This window comes from Pan troglodytes, chromosome 11, assembly GCF_028858775.2.
Source record: "Pan troglodytes isolate AG18354 chromosome 11, NHGRI_mPanTro3-v2.0_pri, whole genome shotgun sequence".
NCBI classification, from domain to species: Eukaryota; Metazoa; Chordata; class Mammalia; order Primates; family Hominidae; genus Pan; species Pan troglodytes.
The window spans coordinates 19,776,557-19,796,652 of record NC_072409.2 but is presented as its reverse complement, the minus strand read 5'-3'; the positions used below and the strand labels follow the sequence as shown (position 1 = coordinate 19,796,652).

Sequence of the window (20,096 nt, the reverse complement as noted above, 5' to 3'; positions counted from 1 at the left end):
GTCTGGTCTGATCATTCTCTGAATTCCAGGTACTAAAGACTATGTACTTTCTGTTGCTGTTGTTCCTCAGCATATATGGTTACAGAGTGCCTAATTGTAAACACATATTCTCTCCTAAATATGTATCATAGTTTTCTTAAGGTGAAGAGTAAGTACCCTTGATCTTTGTGCTAACCACAGAGACTGGAAAAGAGGACTGTACACAGAATATAGTCACTGAGTGCCTTTGGATTAAATCTATGGTCATATAGTCACAGGCCAGGCTTAATCTGTCCAGATTCAGCAAAAATAACTTCTATGCCTAATGCAATGCGTGATCTGTCACAGAAGAAATTGGAAAGGAGTGAATGAGTATTCATAATTCATTAAGGAAGGTTAGCGCTATCTTCATCTTTTCAACTCAGGTATTTTTCAACAAATACAACAATAATAGTAATAAATAAATAATAATAAATCCATAGAGTATTTTCTTTGAGTTAGGAACTGTCTTTTAAGGATGTTATCTTAAAGTGGTAGATTATCTTGTTTCTATTTTACAGATGAAACCAATATTTAAAGAAGATAAACATATCACTCAAAGTCATACAATTAATAAGCAGAGGCAGGATTTGAATCCAATCTTGACTGATTTTAGAACTAGTATGCTTTATAATTATGTCATATCTTGTTTTTCATCTAATTAAGAAAAAGCAATGTATTATCTGATTTAGATTTATACTCTTCTTTCTCCTCTCAAAAAATATCCATCTTTGACTTTGTGTGCCCCAGATATTGTCCTCATCATACTCTCTGAGAGCTAGTTAAGACTTCCTTGAAGTTAATTTTTATTTTCTCTCCTGTCCATCACGGGCCTTCTGCCACCAGTGGAGTTACATCTCCCTCAGAATTTCCAATTGCAACTAGCACAGGCTAGCACGCAGGGCTCTGGGCTCTGCAGGCCCACAAACTAACCTTGGCATAATGAATGACCTGCAGCTTTGGAATGCCTCTGGAATGCCAAGTGACCACAGCTCCCTGCTTGTGGAATGTAGAGTGGCCCCAGCATTAGCCAGGTGACCCACAGCTGCATGCCACTGGCATGAAAAATAGATTCCAGCTCCTAGAATACTAAGTGCCTGCTCAAGAACAAGAAAACGAAACATTAATGGATAAGCCTTCCTGCTGAGGAAGAAGAAATGGTGGTGATTGACATTGTTACTATGAGATAACTCTGTTAATGCTAATAACACCTGAGTCTGAGCCAGGGCAACTTCTTTGAACTGCCCACTGAAAAATATCCAACCCTCCCCCAAATCACAGAATCAGATCTCTTCCCATAGGTAGAAATGCACTCCCCTCTTTTCGTGCTTTCTATGCTTTGCAGAAAGAAGAAACAGAAAATTTGTTCCCAAAATTCATTCTCCCAACGCATTAATCTGGACTTACAAAGCTGTGTAATCTCTTTAGACAGTGTCGGCAGCTACAAAGTCCTGTTCTGAGAACCCAATTCCCCAGTGAGGTAGCCTGAACCCATCGTGGAATTTGACTGTAAAGGAAAAAAGGTGTGAGGATATTTGCAACAATCATACTCAGTAACTGGGATTTTAATGATTCTCATTCCCCCTTTTTTCTTCATCTTTTTTGTTTTTTGGTTTTTTTTTTTTTTTTTGCAGTGTTGGTCCCCTGTGAATTATTTCTTTCTTCCTCCCTATTTTTCATTGCAATTCAATGCATTGGTTTTAAAAGGAGGATTTGCAAACTGAGTATTAAAATTCCAGGACACTACATCTCCAAAATCTATAAGACGATAAGAAGATAAGAGGCCAAACTCACTGAAAGCTTCACTCCTGGTATCTGTGGAACTTGCAGGGTTGTTTATAAAACTCCTAAGCCAAGGCAGTCTTCCCACCTCCCCCCAATTCTGCCTGCCTAACACAGGCAGATAAACTTAGCATTAAAATTCCCCACACTTTGGCAAATGAGTACCCAGGAGGCTGCTGACTCAATCAGGGATTGTTGTACTTACAGTGTAGTACTGAGAAAGGCCATAAACTCCAGCCTGACAGATCCATAATGCTCATTTCAATATGCTTTCCCTGTGTGCTGGCTTGCTGATGAACTTTCATATTCCGCCAACAAAATATAACAAACATATTAACAACATGTGGTAAATCATCATTGGATATACCGGGTCCTGATGATGGAACTAGTTGTGAGTAAATGAGATTGTCTGGCTGCCTGATACCACTTTGGGGGTCCAGGATGATGCATTGTCCTCAGTGGGAGGAGGACAGTGCATGATGGAGGAGGGAGCAATCAGCTATAGAGGGACACTGATGTCTTCCCAAAGCAGATAGGGTGTTGGAAACCTAGAACAACAGAATTTCAGAGCCAGAAGAGACTACAGATATCATTTAGTTAAACTCATTAATCTGGCATGTATTATGATTAAGGCCCAGAGAGGGGATATGAGAATCCCAAAGCTGCGTAGCAAGTATGTGATTCCTGAATCACACACAGCTCAGTGGTCTTCTGGTTGGTGGATTTGATTTGTACCTGAAGCTGTCTTAATAGATTAGTTAGAGAGTATGAAAGAAATGTCCCTATAACTCAAGTCAGCCCTGTAACCTGCATTCGTCAATAGGAAAATGCTTTGATGGGGCTGGCTTTTTTTTCTAGCTATAGTACTTGGCTTTTCTATTGAGTGAATTAAGGGACACTAAGGGGTGATTTATGTGAGTATGTGGTAGTTATTCTCTACCGCACTCCTCAAAACATAAGTATAGTTTTCGTAAAGTTGTCATAGATTACTAATGACCCATTGTCAATATAAAATCTGTATATTCTTTATTTTACCGATTAATTATGGTCAATAAGACTAAACTTGTGCAGATTCTGATTCACTCAATTATGAATGAGCTCTAAGGGCGTTGGGTATATATCAGGACTTCTGTCAGTTGCCTTCCTTCCTCCTTCCCCCTCTTTTCTTCCTTCCTCCCTATTTCCTGCCTTCCTTTCTCCCTCCCTTTCTCCCTCTTTCCTCCTTCTGCCCTTCTCCCTTTCTCCTCCTTTCTCCCTCTTCCCCTCCCATCCCTCCATCCTCCCTCCCTCCCTCTTTCTCTCCCCCCCATCTTTTCCTTCCTTCCTTCCTTCCTCCCTTCCTTCTTCTTTCTTAAACAAACGTCTGCTTACTGTTAGGCACTCTGCAAGCTCCAGAGTTATACCAAAACTAATCTTTTGTGCATATAGTCAGTTAACTCTAACACAGTGTGAAATACAAAATGATAGGAAAGTAACAATTATTATCGGAGCCCCGGAGATGAGCATCTAGTATAACCTGGATGGAGAAGAGACCAGAGTCAGCTTCTTCAAGGTAGTGACTTCTAAGCTGAAATCTGAAGCACTGGCAAGGGCAAACCAGATTGAGAAGGTTATATGTGTCCTCATATGGGAGAAAGAGAGAGAGAGAGAGAGGAAGAGGGAGGGAGAGAGAGAGAGATACAAAAAGAAACTATAAGGGTTCCAAGAGTAAGAAATTAAAGAGAAATAATACCAGGTTAATAGAGGTTATATGTGCCCCCAGAATTTAGTGTGTTAGAAATTTAATCCCCAAATATTGTATGTTGATTCGAAGTGGGACATTTGAGAGATAATTCAGATTACATGAGGTTATCAGAGTGGGGTCCCCATGATGAGACTGGTAGCTTTATAAGAAGGGGAAGAGAGATCTGAGCTGCTTTTGCTTTTGCCCTCTCCCCATATGATGCATCTACTGTGTTTTGAAGCAGCAAGAGGACCCGCCCAAAAAGTAAAGCAGATGCTGGCACCATGCTCTTGGACTTCCTAGCTTCCAGAACTGTAAGAAATAAATTCATTTTCTTTATAAATCACCTGATCTGTGGCATTCTGTTATAGCAGGAGAAGACAAACTAAGACAGAAAATTGGTACCAGGAGTGGGGTTGTTAATAATAATGAATACCTTAAAATATGGAAGCTTTGGTACTGAGTAATGGGCAGAGGCTGCAAGAATATGGAGAAGTCTAGAAAAAGTCTGCATTGCCATTAACAGAGCATTAAGTGTGATTCTGGTGAGTGCTCAGAAGGAGGCAAGAGAATTACAGAGTCTGGAATTTCCTAGAGTTTATTTAAGTGGCCATAATCAGAATGCTAATAAAAATATGGACAGTGAAAGCCATTCCAACCTCTCAGATGGAACTGAGAAACGAGGTATTAGAAACTTGAGTAAAAGCCATCTTTGTTTTGAACTGGCAGAAAACATGGCTGAACTGTGTTCATACTCAAGGGCTTTATGAAAGATGGAATTTAACATTGACAAGCTGGAATACCTGGCAGAAGAAATATGTAAGCAGCAAAGCATTGAGACTACTGCATGGCTACTTTTAACTACTTATAGTAAAATAATAGAAAAAAGAGATGATTTAAAGATAGAATTTATAATTAAAAGGGAAGCAGAGCAGAAAGATTTGGAGAACTCTTAGCCTGGCCATGTAAAGTACGAAAAAGCATGTTTAGGAGAGAAAACCAAGGGTGTGACCCAGTGACTATTTGCTAAGAAGATTAGTACTGATTGAAGTGATCATCAAGGCAATGGGAACAAAGCATGAAGGCATTTAAAAGATCTTCAAGGCTGCCCCACCCATGACAGGTCCAGAGCTCTCTCAAAGGGCAGAATAGTTTCGGGAAATAGGCTTGGGATGCCCTCTATGAGTTTATTGCCCATGACTTCCTCAACTCTCCACTCCCTACACTGGTGGGTGCAGTGCTCCTTGGTCCTCCCAGCTGTGGCTCAAGCAACTCCAAACGTAGCTCAACTAGCTGTGCCTGAAGATGCAAGCAGCAGCAAGTCTCGGCATCATCCATCTGATGTTAAGTCTGCAGGATCACAGACTGCAAGAGCTATGGGAGCATGGCTTCCTCCACCTAGCTTTCAAAAAATGTTGTGAACAACCTGGGGGCCCTGGCTGATACTTGATACAGGGTTGAAGCTACTACAGAGAGGCCCTACTAGGACAATGGCAAGTGGAAATGTGGGGAAAGAGCCACAGCCACCACAGAGAGCTCCAACTAGGGCAATGCCTATTGGAATCATGGAAGCAAGGCCACTGGAGAGAATCCCTACTAGAGTGATGTCTAGTGGAACCATGGGGACAGAGCCACCTCTGAGACCAGGATGGTGGAAGCCCTAGTGTGTAGCTCTAGCCTGGAAAAACCACAGACATCTGACTCCAACCCACAAGAACTGATGTGTTGGCTGAGCCCAGGAAAGCCATGGGAGTGGCACTTTTCTAGGCTTTGGGGACCCAACCCCCACACCAGTGTGCCCAAAATGTAGGACATGGAGTCAAAGGAGATTATTCTCCAGCTTTAGGACAAAATGTGGTTTTCCCTATTGGGTTTTGGACTGACTGGGGCCTGTTTACTTCTTTCTTCTTACCTATTTCTCTTTTTTGGAATGGGGATATCTATTCTATGCCTGTCCCATCTTTGTATTTTGAAACTAGATAACTTGTTCAATCTCACAGGTTTATAGCTGGAAGGAATTCACCTCAAGATAAATTGTGCTTTGACTCTCACCCATATCCAATCTAGTGAGACTCCGAACTTTGGAATTTTAAGTTATTGCTAGAAAATTAAAAGTTTGGGGCTTTAGGGGTGAAATGATTGTATTTTGCATGTAAAAATGACATGAGTTTTGGGGATCAGGGGTTGGATGCTATGATTTGAATGTGTTTCCCAAATTTTATGTGTTGGAAATTTAACCCCCAAATTCACGTGTTGGTTGGTTGTTTTTTAGGAGGAGGAAGAGAGACCTGAGCTGACACTCATACTCTTGCCCTCTCCTCATACAAGGCCCTCCACCATGTTATAAAGCAGCATGAAGCCCCCACTAGAAGGGGAGCAGATGCCAGCATCGTGATCTTAGCCTTCCTATTTCCCAGAACTACAAGACATATTTTTTTAAACATAAACTACCCAGCCTGTGATATTCTGTTATAGAAGTAGCAAATTGACTAAAACAGTGGAAAAAGGTAGGGATAAGGAAAGTTCTAAGAGGGAAGGTCTAGAAATAAAATAGAAAGACAGTGTGGTGAGCACCAACAGTGTGCTGTGAAATAAATGAAGATAAGTAAGACCAGAGCAGTAGAAGGGATAGCTACAAGATGAAGACATATAATGGGTTTGGAATTTATTCCAAGGGCAAAGAAAATTGAGGACCATTGAAGTGAGTGGCATGATTGAATTTGTGTTTTGGGGGAGAAATGATCTGGCTGAAAATACAAAGGACACTGATAATCACAATATTTTATTGATCTCCTTTTATTTTTAAAGAAAATATATACATAAATAAATTGAAAAGTGGAAAATAAAATAGCTTTGAGGATATTTTTAAGAATAAATCTCAAAACCCAAAATGAATTATCTCAGATGATTATCATACAACATAAAGAGATTTGTATATGTACAGTGTAACAGAAGGAGGTAGATTTTGATGGGAATTCAAAGTTGCACATAGTAGTTGCACAGTGTATATTTGGGATCGTTGACATTCATTTTACGCCAATTAAGCATTTTGCAAATGTAGAACTTACTGCTAGTCCTAGCCTCTTACTTCATAAAGTTTTTATCTGTACAAAAGAAATAATTAAAAAGAGCTTCAGAGAAGAAAGTGTATCTGATATATACTTTCTGCACTACCAAAATGGTGTAGAAATCTACAGAGACAGAAAGTACTTTGTTAATATCTAAATTGTGAGTAATGTAAATCTTTGAAATCACTAGAAATGTTTGGATGGATGTGAAATCTCAGGATAAAATGGAAGAACTGGATCATTAACTGGGCTGGAAAGTATCCACTACACATTCAAGTGCTAAAATTGAGCAATCTATAATGCTATTCATTTAGAAGTAAGCATTTAATAAATGTTACAGTTCTTCCAAAGTTTATCATTAGGCTAGCCTCATTGGCTGGTATTAGTTGAGATTTGAATTTAGCTATAATATGTGGATAGAGCTAATGAAAGAGTTATGGAGTTCATGTTGTACTGTCAGGTGGGTGAAAAAGAACAAACACTACTGTTAAGAGATGGAACTACCATGTCACAATAAGCAAAAGAGGATTTCTAGAAATAACTCATAGATCATTTAGGAGCATATTTTATGTTTACTTTTTAAAAGATAAATGGGTTCAGTGATGATCTGTTAACAATTATTGAGTCAGTCATTTAGCAAGTTGAGTATGTTTTACTGTCCACTTGTTAGGCATCTGAAACATGTTTCAGGTATGAAGGTAAATAATGATCCTATGTTCACGGAGTTTTCAACCTCAGAAGGAAGACCAATTGTAAAAGCATAAATAATAAATGAGGTAATTGCAGACAGTTCCAGGTAGAAAGTGAAACAGAGAGATAAGATAGAGATAGAAAGTGGAGAGAAGGGTATGTGGCAGCCATGAGAATATAACACTCAGATCTCCAGATGTGTGAAGTTACTAATTCTTATGCTATCACCCCATTTGCACCTGGGCCAGACTTTCTAGGGGCCATTTCCAGCCAGCAACTGAGCTTGAGAAGGATTCTAAGATAATGTCATTCTTGAAAGAGGTTTGAAATCTCTGACATAAAAATTTAGGTCAAGGAACCACGTATGAACATGCCAAAGTTTACTTAGAATTGCAAAGCATCTTAAGATACTTTTACCCAACTTTTGTTCCCTCTTTGTCTCCTCCATTCACCCTCAGAACTACTCTGCTGTTTGACAGTTCTTCAGCTTCTCTGAGCTCCTTCCCCATTTTCTCTGACACGCACTACCCCTGGTAAATTCCTTGCCACGTTTAATTCTGTCTTGGCATCTGCTCCTTACGGTCCTCAGTCTGACAACACAGGGTCTTTGAGCTAAGGTATATGGCAAGATCTCTCTGAAGAGGTGATAGTTAAACAAAAAGTTAAATGATAAGTAACTTGTATAAAGGTTCTGGGGAAAAATACTGCAAGAACAGGGAAGAGTTTGTGCAAAAGCCCAGAGTAAACATGCTCAAGTGACCAAAAGGAGACCTGTGTGGCTGGAGTATAGTGGGAATGGGGAAAAGATTAGATCAGATGAAAGTAGTTCTAAGAAGCTAAGAAACTCCAGCATCTTTATTCCTGGTGAGAGGACATAAAAATCTATCTGAAAACAAACTCCTGCCTGAAGTCAGATGCCTGTTCTTATTTATTTTTAGCTTTCGAATACTAGATGTGAGAAATGACAAATCTAAACCAGAGGAAAGAGCTGTGACTGACAAACCATGAGAATAACTGCAGTAAAGGGGCTGTGGTCAAGTTTGTGATTGGAACTCCCGAAGGCAGCTGTAGGGAGTGGCAGGCCATTTCACATTCATCCTGAGTGTAGCTCATTCAAGAAATTCAAGACCTGAGTATAGCTGTCCCTCACCATCTACCACAGCCTGTCATTTATCCAGCCTTTGATTAATACCAGGAATTAGAGGCTGGCACAATCATAAGATGAAGCTATAATTTCAGGGCTATGTACATCACAGCTTAGATAAATACGCAGAGAATCTGTTTCCTTCACTACATGTTTTGGATCTTAATTGACTAAGCATCAAATGCATGTGCTGAAGGATGTCAGGGAAATGAAGTGTGGTGGAGTATGCGTCTACCATTCTATATTTGTGTATACTCAGGTCTTTATATTTTTGCAGTAGAAGCACATAATCCAAATAGTATATTCGACGCATGGTTTCTTTTCTGTAAAATACTTATGCCAGACACACTTGTCTCACAAGAAGTTGTTGGGATATCTGATGGAGCTTAAGTGGGAGATTAAATTGCAAATGCTTACCATCCCTTTTATTTTAACTTCAAAAGAAAAAATCTGTCTTTCCTCATTCATTTTCTTACATGGTTTCATCCCATAAAGTGAAGTTGGTCTTTTTCAGCCCCTTTCCTGGTATTAACTCTGGTATTATTTCCTGGCATCATGATGAATTTGGATCACAGTGGGCTATATTTACCCAGGACGGGGGTAAAATAGTAAAAGGAAAATAAACAAGAATATCTATGCAGGCTGGAAGGATGACTACTTTCTTTGATCTTCTTTGAGGTCCTCCCGGAAATGTTTTAAATTGCATAATTATCCATTATTGTTGCACTACATTTCTTTGAATAAAATACAATGTCAAAATTATATTATGTAAATTCAAGTTTTTGAGTTACAAATAAAACTATAAAGCAGGTGGAAATTATTTTGATATTATAAGAATGACAGCCATTGCTATGCTGGGGAATTAGTATGTCTGATAGTAAATTTTAGACTTTGGATCAGATAACTTAAGTTCAAATCTTAGCCTTGCCGATTAATCACTGTTGGGACTTGATTCATCACTTACTCATCAGTTGCCTTATGAAAGAGCAAACAATATTAAATTTGCCTACTTCCGGATGTGTTATAACTATGGATGATATTTAGTATGTGAGTTGCTTTGATGTGAGCTATTCATTCAAACATACACATAAAGCCTTTGAAATATTCTTGCTATTGGCACTTTTCTTAAAGAGTCAAAGAAGGCTTGGGGTTTTCTGTAGTATTTCTATGTATTTTGTATTTCATTCTCTTTGTTATATATTCAAAACATATAAGGTTGATATAAGTGGTCAGCATTTATACAAACACACACACAAATCTGTAGCTAATTCACATGTATTTTGTTTTGTGGATAGGAGAGGTCTTAATTTTATAAGTAGGAGAGGAGAAGAGCAATTCAATAAAGAAAGGGGCTGAGAAGATTCAAGAAAAAAATATCATGGAAAGTGATTGAAAGATGGATGTTTCCAGGATTTGAGCTACCCTGAGCACAAGCATTAATGCTTTGAATACCAGGAGCTAAGATTGGATGCAGAGCTTGGAAAGAAAAGCTCTGTCCTCTTGTCCGTGTCTTTCACTTTCTACTCTGCACTCATTCCTATACAGGTCCAATATTCTGTCAGCATCACAAGGGTTGGTAGGATTGGCAGAATGTGGAGATGTCACCCTTGACAAGAACATTAGCACCTCTATGGTGGAAAATGGTAGCAGAAAGCAAATCTTCCTTTAGTGCAGGTAGGGGCAAAGACAATTCAAGAGGCTGAGCAGGAAACAAAGAACACACAAGGTGAGCGTATTGCCTCAACTAGTCTGTGTTTACATGTGAGTCACCTTTTTGAAGACTTATTTTGAGAATGAGGTTTTAATACTAATACCACTTCGGTGATATTTATAAATTCCATGACTTCAAGGCTACACTACAAACTAATGTATATGAGAAGTGAGAAATAAATAGAGGGAGAAAAAGAGAGAGAGAGAAGGAAAGAAGAAGGGAGGGAAGGAGGGAGACAGAGAGGGAGGGAGGGGGAGAGAGAGAGACAGAGAGACAAGAGAGAACAACACAAAAACTATAAGGATTTCAACAGTAAGAAATTAAAGAGCGATAATAGCAAACACCCAGCATTTACTAAGATTTAGTAAATGTCAGGCACTATTTTAAGTTTGTATGTGTATATGGGTGTGTACATAGATACAGAAACAAACATATGTAAATGCACATATAGACACACACACATAATCATTTATTCCCGATCACATCCATGAGGAAGGTAAATTAGTATGCACATAATAGTCTACTTCCAGAAAACTGAGGCTGAGAGGCTAACTTGCCTAAGGTCATATTGCCAGTGAGTAAGGGAGCTGGAATTTTAATCCCAGAAGTCTGCCTCTTATGTTCACACTGGCAATCATTACATTCTGCTACCTGGATTCATAGAGAATAATTTTTAAAAAAATAGGCCTTAAGAGATGAGAAATGTAGTGATGTGAGGCTTATGAAACAGAAGAAAAACCATGAGCAGAAGCATGGAGGTGGCAGTGCAGTGCAGGTAATGAAATGGTGGAAGATAATGACAAATGGTTACTTGTAGGCCACGCAGGCTGAGTTGTCTAAAACCAAGGGATCTTTCTTTCTCAGCCTGTCATCAAGGCTCAAGGGGTGCCATGTCACTTGGTCATAGGGTAGCAGAAATTGCAATGATGGAAAATGTGAAACACCCCTACTTTAATTACAAATGATGAGTTTGGGAGCCACAGGTAATTGTGGCAGAAATAGCCACCTATGACAAATGTTGCTCTGAACTTGTATCTTCTCACATTTGAATTTCCCATGTCAGTGGCTCTAGAGAGCCCAGACAACGAGGGTAGCTTCCAATGCCTGAGATTCCCTGGGAGATTGAACTTCTGTCTAGCATCAACTTTCCTGTTTGCTGCTCTGAGGATTCCTTGCCGTCATTTGTCCTTGATCAGAGGTTGGATCATCCTTTTTCCTCACTCCCTAAACACAGGGCCCAGGACTCTGAAGCAATATGACAACATGTGAGTTGCCAAGGTTCCAAATAGTCTCTCTCTCTAGATTTCTTTTCCTCACACTTTCTGGGTGGGAAATGTTTCTCCTTTGCAAGGGCAGATGCCAAGGACTCAATTTCTCACTAACTCAGTTAACAAGCACGTATTGATCACTTACTGAGTACGGAATGCCAAATGAATTGTGTTGGAAGATGTAAAATAAATAAAGGACATGGTACCTGTGAAAGTATAGACACTAATGGGAGTTGAAATCATTAATGGAACAGAAGTAGAATGGTTATAGTTTAACCAGATGCAAATGTAAAAGTATTTTTATTATATTTTATTATAATTCTGCATCATGTCTAACAATAAGACCAAAGAGAAATGTGATAAATGGTTACTGAATTCTGCTCTTGAGTTAGTGAACATCAAACCCAGAGCAATCAAAGCCAAGAACCTAATATGATTGGTTATAAAACCAATATAGGCTTTATTAGAGCAAGTACATGTACACTTCCCTGAACTGTGGGGAGAGACAATCATTCCTACATCATCCCTGACCCAGACTGTAAGCTTAATGATTCCTGAGCCTGATGTAAGTCTTCTAAAAAGGAAATAATTTGTTCTACTCTCAATTGATAGATAAATTGGATAGGTAGGTAGGTAGATAGATAGATAGATAGATAGATAGAGTGATTGATTTTAAAACTGTGGATATGGGGAGAATTTTAGAAGAAGTAGAAAATGTTTAGTGAGGTTTTTGTATAGAATAAAAATGTTTGGAGCAACACAGTGTATAAATATGTAAGTATATCAAGGGCAGCTTCTTGGAAACAGTGTGTTTTGAGCTTCTTCTTGTTAGTAATGACAGATGCACAAGAACACAAAGATAGAAAGACATTCCAGGAAACATTCTAGGACATCTTAGATTCTCCACAGGCTGATTTGGCTTCAGGGCAGGGTTAGCAGGTTTAAATATGGATGTAATGAAAATTACTATAAAAGATGTATAATTGGCTTGGGAAGGAAGATCTTGAATGTTTGGATATTTCCCAGTTAGTCATTTTTACAAAACTAGATAGTTATTTATAAATTAACACTGATTCCAAAGTAATTTAGAATGACAAAGTGAGACTTGTTAATTAATAGATATGCCATCTTTCAGATCTCTTCTGAGAGAATGGGAGGGGGTCGGGAGAGGGTCAGAGAGTGTGTGTATTAAAAACACAAAATGGTTTTAAAATAATCACTGAAATTGGTATTTTTAATGTTGAAACAAAGGAATAAGAATCCAGTTAAAGGAGACATGAGTGAGACAAAAAGGTGAGAGCGCAAAAATAAAAAGAGAGAGAAAGAGAAATTTAAAAGAAAATGTAAATAGAAGACAATAGGAAAAGAATAACGGTACAATTGACTATATAAAAATAAGCTTTGACAAGGACCCTTGTTCCAGAGAGTTGTGAACTCATCTGAACTACCTCATCTAGAGAAGTCAGTGTGGTATTTTGGAGATGTTGAAAATGTTAGTAATTAACACATACATACTCTATTTCTCCTTTCGAATTCACCAATCGAATAATTCATTCCAACTTCTGTTGGGAGAATGAGTCAGAGAAAGAGGTCATGAGGTGGTACTAGTGAAGGTCCCACAAAGAAAAGATCCAAGATCAGGAAAACAGAAACTCTCTGCAATAACTCTCTTGCTAAACCATCCTGACTAAAGGTTGATTGCCTTCACTCACCATTTGCTCTATTGATTTGAGTTGGAAGGAAACAGGAACCAGAAGCAAACTCTTAGAAGTTCAAACATCATGGACTCAGGTTCAATAAGAAGTTAAAATGAAAGCTGAGCACAAAAAAATTAATTTGATTACCTTTCCTGTCCTAGAAATGTGCTGTGCTTTGTACTTTTAGGAGTTAGCTGAAGTGCCTTTCAGAAAGCTCATCACAGAGACCACGAACATAGAATCTACATTCTATGGCGTGTGAGGGGATTAATATTGAGCACTAGGCATGGTCCTTAACTCTCCCCACCTTTATCCAATCAGTCCCTAGGTTTATCTTACTATGTTACTCAGTTAGTTCTATCCCATCTGTTCTTGTCCACATCATTATCACTCCCCTGCATCACTGCAATAAGCATTTAAGTGGTCCTCTTACCTCTAGTATCAACTACTATCCCCATTCCCAATTTTAATCTTATTTTTTCTGTGGCCAAGAGAATCTTCCAAAACACGAATCTCAACATGTCATTTTCTTGCTTTGCTAACCATCGAGTAGGTCTCCACTGTCCTCAGACATAGATTAAAATCACTTTATAATCAGCCAGTGTGACCTGGACCCTGCTGAGCTGTCCAGTCTTAACTGTAAGAGTTTCCCCTTCTCTTTACAATCTGCGCTCCAGCCTTGTTCAACTTCTTTTATTTCCTTGCATACACAAGGCTTTTTTCCCCCTCTGGACTTTTGCACACTCCATTCTCTTTTCTTAGAATACACTTTTTCTTCTTCCTCCACCTTTGTCTTCTTCTTCCACCTTTGTCTCCTCTCCTATTAATCTCCATCATTTACTTCCAAAAGTCTCCCTTGCTCCAGGGCTGGGTTAAGTGTCCCTGTAATGTTTTCACATTTTGCCCTATCACTTCTTCTCTATTAGTTTTGTCTCTACCTTTTCTGCATGCTCATATCCTTTGGTGAGTTCTGAAGTAACAGACTATGTTTGCCCTATTCATCATCATTTGTCAGAATTTAGCAGTGTCCAGCACAAAGTAAGAAATTAACATGTATACATGGATTTGATATACTTCAACCAGACATTTAAAAAATCCTCTAGCTTAGTGTTCTATAGATAAGCAAGGATTTTGTGTCCAGATTAACAGCTAATTGTGTTGATATCCCTAAAGAAGAAACTCTCCAGAAAAAAAAAAAAAATGTATTCCTAAATGCCAAGGATTATTGTGAGTGGTGGTGACTTTAAACACGTCCTGAATGTGGGATATTGTTATTTCATAGAGTTCAGGAGTTGTGGTTTATGGCACAGAGAAAATCTCATGTTACTTGTAGGGGAGAGAGAGAGTACTTATATAAAAATATAAAAACAAGGCCTCGGTGCGTTGCACCGCCGGAGGCTGGGCAGCTCGCAGCGCTGCTCGGCGCTGGACCCCACCCGGCAGGCGCAGGCCACGCACACCCGGCTCTGTGCGGCTGCCCCCCGCAGCATTGCACGGCCGACCCTCGCCCGCCCACTGCCACCGGCCGCGGGACTGGCTGGGACTGGCTCGGCGCAGGGCACTGCTCCTCGGTGCATTGCTGCTCGGGCGCCGCAGCCCGCAGCCGCCAGCCTCCCCCGGCCGTGCCCCTCCCCCGTGGAGCCGGCTGTCGGTCGGCGCCCACTGCCCGGCGGCACCGGCGGAGCCAGGCAGCGCCGCGGCGGCCGAGCGCGCTCGCGCATCGGGCCCTCTGGCCTTCTTTACCTAGGGCAGCCCGCGCCCCGGTGCGAGGGAGCGGTCCTTACCGAGACCCGCCCGGCCCGGCGGTGCGATGAGCTTCTTCGGCTTCGGGCAGAGCGTGGAGGTGGAAATCCTTCTGAACGATGCAGAGAGTAGGAAGCGGGCCGAGCACAAGACGGAGGACGGGAAGAAGGAGAAATATTTCCTCTTCTACGACGGGGAGACGGTCTCCGGGAAGGTGAGCCTTGCCCTCAAGAACCCCAACAAGCGGCTGGAGCACCAGGGCATCAAGATCGAGTTCATCGGGCAGATCGAACTCTACTACGATCGCGGGAACCACCATGAATTTGTGTCCCTGGTGAAGGACCTGGCCCGGCCTGGAGAGATCACCCAGTCGCAGGCCTTCGACTTTGAGTTTACCCACGTGGAGAAGCCGTATGAGTCCTACACAGGGCAGAATGTGAAGCTACGCTATTTCCTTCGAGCTACCATCAGCCGCCGCCTCAATGATGTTGTCAAAGAGATGGACATTGTAGTTCACACACTCAGCACATACCCGGAGCTGAACTCTTCCATCAAGATGGAGGTTGGGATTGAGGACTGTCTGCACATTGAATTTGAGTACAATAAATCCAAATACCACTTGAAAGATGTCATTGTAGGGAAGATATACTTCCTGCTAGTGAGAATCAAAATCAAGCACATGGAGATAGACATCATCAAGCGAGAAACGACGGGTACAGGCCCCAACGTGTACCATGAGAACGACACGATAGCCAAGTACGAGATCATGGACGGGGCACCAGTGCGAGGAGAGTCCATCCCGATCCGGCTCTTCCTGGCCGGGTATGAGCTCACGCCCACCATGCGGGACATCAACAAGAAGTTCTCTGTGCGCTATTACCTCAACCTGGTGCTGATAGACGAGGAGGAGCGGCGCTACTTCAAGCAGCAGGAAGTGGTGTTGTGGCGGAAGGGTGACATCGTACGGAAGAGCATGTCCCACCAGGCGGCCATCGCCTCACAGCGCTTTGAGGGCACCACCTCCCTGGGTGAGGTGCGGACCCCCAGCCAGCTGTCTGACAACAACTGCAGGCAGTAGGCCCCCAGGGCCAAGAAGATGCTGGGCACCCACCCAGCACCCCCATCTACCAACACCAGCGGCTGGGGGCGGGGGTGGACCTTGTGAGGCTCAGTTGACCCGTTACTTGCAACCTGAAAACAAATCATGTTTTTGACTTAAATTCTTTTCTCCGGAGAACCCAAGGGGCTTGGGGTGGGAAGCAGTCTCTCCTTGGGATTCTGCGGCCGATGTGGGATAGAAGAGGTAGCATCCTGGAAGCCAGCCTCTCTGGGGAACATGAGCCCCCTTCCTCAGGGGGCTCATGCGTCTTAGAGGAGGGAGAGCAGAGAGCACGCATCCTTGGCTCCTGGCTCTCCGAGCTTCCTGATACAGGATCTGAGCATGTCCCTGGGATTCTGAGCTGCCAACAGGGCCCTGGGTAGTCACATCTTGTACTCCCCTCTGCTGTCCCGGAGGTAGTGGCAGGAGTTGGGCCAGCCCCCACTAAGTGGCAGGGGAAGACTCACGATTGGGAAGCTACCTCTTTGGGAATCTTGGATGTGGTGATCGCAAGTTCCCACAGGCCACCTCCTTCTGGCCACTCACTGCTGGGACCCAGGCACCTCCCTTTTCCATCCTCTCTGGATTGTCAGTAATGTCCTGGAACAGAAGCCTGTGGGATGGCCTTGGGCACAGAGAAGCCCTGGGGTCAGTGTCGTGCACGGATGGCGGCAGTGTTGAACCCAGGAGGCTGAACCCGGCCCACCACGGAAGATGAGTGCATGGCAACCGCCTGCCTTCACGTTGCTCCACTTGGTAACCCCAAGGTCTGGGCTGTTCTAGGTATTGCTTCACGTGCCCCAACAAGCCCTTAACAAGAGGGCCTGGTTCCCTGAAGAACCAATCCCAGGAAGGGGCCTTGATCCCTCTGCCTTGCTGATAGTGAACCCTCGTCTCTCCTCACCCTCCATTTCATTTCTGGGAATTGGGGCTTAGTTTCGAACCTTTGGCAAGGCTGTTCTTACTAATGCCCAAGCCCCTTTACCCCTCTCCCTATAGGTTACACAGGGGAGACCAGGGCCTCGGCAGAAGACTGCTGCCACACTTCCAAATCATTCTGCTTGCCAAATATGTCATCTTCACCAGTTGACTGACCCAAGTTTAGGACCATTGGTATCGTGTGTTTAAAAAACACATATAAAAAAACTCTTGTGAATATTTTTGTTATGCTAGAGAGGAAGGCACTTCTCCCTCTACGGCTCTGCGCTGGGGCCTATGGTAGTAAAGTTGTTTACTGTCCTTTTTCTGCCTCCCCTGGAAATGACAGGCATTCCTCTCCCATTGGCCTCCCTTCCCTTTATAGAAAGACCAAGCAGGCCCCACTGGCCAAGAGGTACGGTATTTGGCAGTCTGAGTTCTCAGTAATTTGGAAAGTTAAGGAGTTGGTTCCTGTGTCACCTTTCAGTTAGTGTGGGAAAGGAAGACTTCTGTTTTCCTGAGATCAGTGCAGTCTCAGGCCTTTGGCAGGGCTCACGGATCAGAGCTGAGACTGGAGGGAGAGGCATTTGGGGTAGCCTAGGAGGGCGACTGGCGGCAGCAGAACCGAGGAAGGCAAGGTTGTTTCCCCCCTGCTGTGTCCTGTGTTCAGGTGCGACGCACAATCCTCATGGGAACAGGATCCCCCATGCGCTGCCCTTGATGATCAAGGTTGGGGCTTAAGTGGATAAGGGAGGCAAGTTCTGGGTTCCTTGCCTTTTCAGAGCATGAGGTCAGGCTCTGTATCCCTCCTTTTCCTAGCTGATATTCTAACTAGAAGCATTTGTCAATTCCTTTGCCTCCCAACTGACAACACACGTTCATTTTCCAACCTTCCTAACAACTTAAACCTTTCTTCTGGGAGAACTAGAAGATAGAATTTGCTTTGATTCTCTCAGGCGCTGTGCACAAGCCAGGTCTTCTGTTTTCTCTTTCTTACTCTACCCACATTCTTGCCTTCTCTATCCAACTGTGAAAGTGAGGGGAGGCTCCTGTCCCCCTCTCTTAAGGTCCCCAAACCTGGGAGTGCATAGGTACTAAATCAAGCAGTGCAACTTGTAATTAAGCAGCTGCAGTGTTTACATGTTTCTTAATGTGTCATCTTTTCAATGGCTGTATTAAAAGGAGAACGTTTGTTTTAATGGTCTTTCTGATTAAAGAAAGCCCCTGTGGCTTTGGAGGCATTGTGCCCACGGTCCAAAAAAAAAAAAAAATATATATATATATATATATATATAAACAAATTCTACTTGATTCATTTATCTTATTACCATGAGAATCCATCAACATAAACAGAAAAATGAGGGGGACGGCTTTGGCTTTCTAGTCACACAGATCTGCATTCAAACCCCATGCTTGAACCACCTCAGCTGTGTTGTTAAAACTAAGGCTTAGCCTCAGTTTCCTCATATGTAGAAGAGAATAAAACTTAAAGATTTAGAAAAAAATGCATCTGTATCATCTAAAACAACATTTGGCATATAGCAGTTTTAAAGTGAATACATGTTCTAGATGGGGCTGAGCTAAAGTGAAGAAATATAGCTTACTCTTTCATTTAACGCATTCTATTAAGTCCGCATTTTGTGACAGGCACTGGACTAGACTTTTTATATTTGGAATACAAAAATAACAGTGTAACCCCACCCTTAGGAGGCACAGCATACAGCAATGACAGAGATGGTGACCAGATAACATGAAGTACTGTGCACCATAATGTGCCATAATGTGGAAAGTGCATTGAAAAAGTAATTAGAAAGCTCAATCATGGAAAATGTTGTCAGAGATATGAGGATAGGAAGCCACCATGCACCACTGGTTGTAGAATAGACGTATAGGCATTCTGGAGAGCATTGCAACTATGCCTAGTCAGATTAAGTGTAGAAATAGTCCCATTCCACAAATCTTCCCTGAGGTCAGGAATTCGAGACCAGCCTGGCCAACATGGTGAAACCCGGTCTCTACTAAAAATACAAAAATTAGCTGGACACAGTGGCATGTGCCTGTAGTCCCAGCTACTTGGGAGGATGAGGCTGAAGAATTGCTTGAACCCAAGAGGTGGAGGCTGCAGTGAGCTGAGATTGTGCCACTGCACTCCAGCCTGGGTGACAGAGCGAGACTCTGTCTCAGAAAAAAAAAAAAAAAAGAAAAAAGAAAGAATTTTCACAGACTTACACAAAGGGATGAGTAAAAGGTGTTCATTGTAGGATTTGTTGCAAGGAGTGTGGGAGCACCTCCTTGGAGAATGAGGCAGGTTAAAATATGTCAGCTGTTCAATGGAGAACCAGAAGGTCAGGAGATACTACATACTAGATGTGCACATAGTAACATGGATGGGTCCAGAAAACGGGACAAATAGAATGAGAATCATACTGTTTTCATTTATACATATTAAAAATATGTTAACTACAAAATAACATACATAGAAAAATTCATATAAACAAAAGCTGATATGGTTTAGCTGTGTCCCCACCCAAAATTTATCTTGAATTTTAGCTCCCATAATTCCCATGTGTCATGGGAAGGACCCAGTGGAAGGTAATTGAATCATGGGGATGGGTCTTTCCCATGTTGTTCTTGTGATAGTGAATAAGTCTCACAAGAGCTGATGGTTTTATAAAGGGGAGTTACCCCACACAAGCTCTCTTGCCTGCCACCATGTAAGATGTGACTTTACTCCTCATTCCCCTTCCACCATGATTGTGAGGCCTCCCCAGCCATGTGGAACTGTGAGTCAATTAAACCTCTTTCCTTTAAAAATTACCCAGTCTCAGGTAGGTCTTTATTAGCAGTGTGAGAAGAGACTAATACAAAAGGGTACTCATTAAACCCTGTGATGTGGAGAGGGAAATGGGGGCACATGGGAATAAAATAAATAATATAGAAACATATCTTTGTAAGGATGGATCATAAACATTTGTCATGAACTGAGGGGTATGAATTAGCCAACACTATCCATTGAGGAGAAGAAAAGTGATAAAGAACACATAATTTGTCTTAGAGTAAAGGGAAAAATTCCATGCACCAGCATTCGTTCAACAAATTTTTTTTTTATTTAGGATGCACCCAGTATCATTTGCTAAGAAAAAACAAAGAACAAAAAAGGCCAAATCCTTAAATCTAATAAAGCTTAGAACTTATGAGTGTGAAGGCAGTCCAGAAAGAAATATACAAATTAGTA

At 41.8% G+C, this 20,096-nt stretch overlaps 1 pseudogene; it reads left to right on the top strand.

Annotated features, from left to right (window-relative positions):
* The first annotated feature begins 14,479 nt into the window (after nt 1-14,479).
* On the top strand, nt 14,480-18,060 carry LOC451681 (vacuolar protein sorting-associated protein 26B pseudogene; annotated as a pseudogene).
* The last annotated feature ends 2,036 nt before the right edge of the window (nt 18,061-20,096 follow it).